This window comes from Scophthalmus maximus, chromosome 12, assembly GCF_022379125.1.
Source record: "Scophthalmus maximus strain ysfricsl-2021 chromosome 12, ASM2237912v1, whole genome shotgun sequence".
NCBI classification, from domain to species: Eukaryota; Metazoa; Chordata; class Actinopteri; order Pleuronectiformes; family Scophthalmidae; genus Scophthalmus; species Scophthalmus maximus.
In genome coordinates, this window is record NC_061526.1 from 24,470,001 (window position 1) to 24,474,853 (window position 4,853).

Below are 4,853 nucleotides of genomic sequence, written 5' to 3' on the forward strand. Positions count from 1 at the left end.
TGTATACGATATTTTATTATCTCTAAATAACATTCTTTGTTTATCTTTTACAATATTCTAACGCTGCCTTTTGATACTGAAGCTGCTGTTGGAAGAAAACTAGATGATTAACTCAGGAGCTTGAGATCAAACAGTCTGACCCCTTCACTCTGGGTCATTGACCCTTTGACCTTTGTCTTTCGTGAGGCGGTCACAAGCAGCGAGTCGCTGTGTTTCCGTCCGGGCGCGGAGCTGCGTGTTCCACGTGTGAGGAACTCGGAGAATGACGGTCACACGGGTTCAACGTGTCGCGTCACAGATTTACAGCTGCAGCTCCGACACTTTTACAGCTTGTGAGGGAACTGAAGGGTCACTTCAGGTCATCTGTGCACAAACTGTTGCTTTTCTTTAATAATGAATCATTTCTAATATGTTTGTTCCTGTTAAAGTCTCGTCAAATCTTTTCAGGTCCGTCTACAAACAATTCTCACATGTTCATCCATAATCTCGACGTGTCCTTTTCCTCAACGCAGACGTCCGTGTTACCTGCCTTAGTGAACCTGTAGATTCACAAGGATGAGAGAAGCCAGGTTCATCTAATGTCAGCAACAGCTGTTTGATAAGTCAACACAAAGACTCAGTTAATGAACTTATATCATTCATATCTCTAATATATATTATATTATAATTAATGTGACCTGTTGCACATGGATCAGTCCAGACGTTTCCTTTTGGCCGGACACTCTCCAAGTGCTTGAATCGATGCTGGTCTTTTTGTAATAAACCTTTATATACAATCAAGACGGTGTCGGCGGTCTTCTCTTCAATACATCTTCACATCATCGCTACTTAGTATGCAACACCTCCCGACCTCTTCCTCTGTACATCAGCTGCTCTCGGCCGCGACCCCTCTCTTCAAGAACTTTCTCTCCACAGCCGCGTGCCGCCGCCGCTAATGTTGGTGGGTGGTCGGGGGTCGGAGACTGATGGATCTGGATTCCTGCTCCTGTACGAAAGCAAACAATGAATGTCCTGAAAAGCCTCCTCTTATTTTTAGGGTCTGACTGTTTTACTTAACGGGTCAGGGGAATAAGAATAGCTCCATCAATCACAGGGGCAGCGCCGTCCAAACGCTCTGGGAACGCTGGGATCAGAAAACAGAGCGTCGTGCCAGAGAGGCCCGAGCGGCCAAGACCACGTCTGCACCTCGCAGGATTCCAGAGGAGGAAAAGTACTGAGGCACAGATCACTTGCTTCAAGTCTCCTTGTTCAGCATCTTTAAACAGAATGTGTGATCAGTTTGATCCAGAAGACGAGAGCACCTCTTTTAGTCGGACTGCACGTTGGTCCAGACCGAGGTCCGAGGAGCCTCTCGCACCTGTTGTCAGGTCGGACCCCACAAGGTGACGCTGAAATCAAGTCGCCATCGTTCATCCCTGCGGCCGCACGCGGAGGCGAACAAGCTGCCGTCGCTCCCTGCAGCTCGCCTGACGCACACCAACGCATCATCACATGCGAGCGCGCAGCATTAACAGGCCTGTTAACCTGCGCCGACACTGAGGCCCGAGGAGCAAGAGAAAAGGTCTGGAGCAGAATGAATTCACAGGCTCTCCTCATGGGGGGGGGGTTACCCGTCGTGCCAGACTGTCGGTAGCCGTGGCAACGTGGGCCCGGTCCTCAGCAGCGGTCGGAGGCAGAGCAGGAGAGAGATTGACCTGTCGCATCCCATCAGGTCGGTTCTGCTCTGATCCACTCACACACGACTCAGACGGCCTGTTTGATCGGACCTGCAGGGGGTCGGTTCTGACTCCTGGTTCAGGTCAGTGAAGGATCAACGTTTAAACAACGTGACAGTTACTGACGCCGATTCTTGAAGTCGTGACCTGTTGACCTGCCACCAGGGGTCGCTCAATCTCAACCACAACCAAAAGGCGGCGTTTGTTGACGTGGTGACGCAGCGTGGCGTCATGGGAGTTGTAGTCCTTCACGTCAGTTGGCTTCTGGAACCCGGTTCAGATTCCGTCATCGATCTTGAGATCCAGACGTCCGACCACCATTTGTTTTGTCCAGCACTTTATTGCACAATATGTTTTTCTTGTCTTGTTTGACTCTGCGTCTTCTGCTCATGTGACATAGAATGAACGTATAAAACCACTCAGCCTTTAAACTGTGGAACATCTCGTGCCGTGGCTCCTCTCTCGGTGATCACACATAAAAGTTTGCTCGTAACCTGGTTATCAGTCCGTTGATTGGGGCCATGTCACCGCGGGGAGCGACTGTAATGTTCTCTTCGCTCCCGCTCATTATGCAAAGCGGAGGCTGCGCAACACAACGGAATGTTCCGTCGTTCATCACTGGGATTTACTCAGGTTATGTCCCACGTGTAGTTATTGGATTGTTGGAGCAGAAGAAATGGTGGAAATGGAAAGTCACTTAATCAAACTGAACATTTCTATTGTCCACAGCTCGTGACCACAACACGGTGTCGAAACAAAGACGGAGTCCGACCTCCTGAATTGTGACTGTTTGATCAGAGACTCTCAGATATCAGATTGATAATCACACGAGGAAGAGAAACGATGATCCAGGTCGACTGTGAACAGACTCAGGGGCAACACGTCAGTGGGAGGATGTTCTGATCCCGTCTGGAAGCTTCTCGTGTGCCGGCTGCTGTTTCCAGAGGGATTGTGGGTAAAAAGACCGGACCAGGTCTCCGGGTCTGAACCTCTAAAGCTCCGTCCTCACGGGACGACGTCCAGCGACATTAATTAACAAACGGCTAATGAGGTAGAAAGAAGTTGAAGGAGGTCAAAAGATTTGAAGGGTTTTTCTTCCTCATCCAACGTCGTGTTACTGTTCAACTTTCTAAATGTTCTGTTTCTTTTGAGAGGACGAGGACAGGTCGATCGGCGCTGTGAGGGGGCGTCAGTCGTCTCAGATGTCTCACACCGATGAAGCGGTGACTTTCCCCTTGTTGCCTTGTTAACAGCTCTCAGCTCAGAGGTCAGAGGTCAGGGTCCCCCCCAGCGCGTCGCATCAACAACTGCTAACAAGCGGAGCAGAGAGGAGACGACGCCGCAGCTTCAACGCTGACGGACACTCATCAGAACCGTTGTGTTGAACTGTGCGTTCAGAGAGTCTGGATCTGTCCAACCTTTGCTTCTGGACCGAGACGTGACGTCGGTCGTCTTCGTCACATCTGAGGTGACGAGGGAGTCGAAGGATGAAACCAGTCAGAGAACAGAAGAAAATCCCATTACAGCCTCTGTTCGCTCAGCTGATGGACCATCGACCGTCTGACCCTCGTGTCACGTCGCCGCTCCGCAGCTCGTCCGCGAGAGGTCGCATCAATCACAGGAGGTCGCCGCTGACGGGGCCATTACAGCCTCTATTACCCATCATGCATCGGGCTCATCGTATCATCTATCTGAGACGAGTGGCTACTGCCGAGGTGACCTCCCTCCCACGAGGTCGAAACGTTGAGGCTATAGACTCAGTCAGGGAGCGAGGGGAGGGGAGGGGTGAGAGGAGGGGAGGGGGGAGGGGAGGGGGGAGGTGAGGAGGGAGGTGAGGGGAGGGGAGGGGAGATGAGGGGAGGGGAGGGGAGGGGTGAGGGGAGGGGAGGGGTGAGGGGAGGGGAGATGAGGGGAGGGGGGAGGTGAGGGGAGGGGGGAGGTGAGGAGGGAGGTGAGGGGAGGGGAGGGGAGATGAGGGGGGGTGAGGGGAGGGGGGAGGTGAGGAGGGAGGTGAGGGGAGGGGAGGGGAGATGAGGGGGGGCGAGGGGAGGGGAGGGGGGAGGTGAGGAGGGAGGTGAGGGGAGGGGAGCGAGGGGAGATGAGGGGGGGCGAGGGGAGGGGAGGGGGGAGGTGAGGAGGGAGGTGAGGGGAGGGGAGGGGAGATGAGGGGAGGGGTGAGGGGAGGGGAGGGGTGAGGGGAGGGGAGATGAGGGGAGGGGAGATGAGGGGAGGGGGGAGGTGAGGGGAGGGGGGAGGTGAGGAGGGAGGTGAGGGGAGGGGAGGGGAGATGAGGGGGGGTGAGGGGAGGGGGGAGGTGAGGAGGGAGGTGAGGGGAGGGGAGGGGAGATGAGGGGGGGCGAGGGGAGGGGAGGGGGGAGGTGAGGAGGGAGGTGAGGGGAGGGGAGCGAGGGGAGATGAGGGGGGGCGAGGGGAGGGGAGGGGGGAGGTGAGGTGAGGAGGGAGGGGAGGGGAGGGGAGGGGAGCGAGGGGAGATGAGGGGGGGCGAGGGGAGATGAGGGGGCGAGGGGAGGGGAGGGGGGAGGTGAGGGGGGGAGGAGGAGGAAGAGGAGGAAGAGGAGGATGAGGAGGAAGAGGACGGAGAGGAGGAAGAGGAGGATGAGGAAGAGGAGGATGAGGAGGAGGAGGAGGGGGAGGAGGAGGAAGACGAAAGAGAGGAGGAGGACACTCAGCTTTTGCAACCCAACTGGATACAAACCTCAGACCGTGAGTAAAGATGGACGACGTGGACGGATGAAAAACGTTTGCTCCGACACAATAACTCCGTTGACGACGCCCTCGAGCCAAACTAGTGACGATGGAGGTGAAGTGGGAACAAGAAGAAGACGCAGTAAACGCCCCCTGATGACGGCTGCAGCGCCAACGCCGTTAGCTCCTGGTGTGTGTGTGTGTGTGTGTGTGTGTGTGTGTGTGTGTGTGTGTGTGAGTGAGTGTGTGTGTGTGTGTGGGGGCTCGGCCTCCTCGGGGGGCGTTCAGGTGCATGTGGAAGCTGGGAGACGGGTGATGGAGTTCACGCTGTGGGCAGAGATATGTAAAGACGGACGTTGTGTCGTGTTATTAGCAGCAGCTGCACAGTGAGATAAGACGCAGCCGTGGAGCCTCGCCACAAATCAATAAACT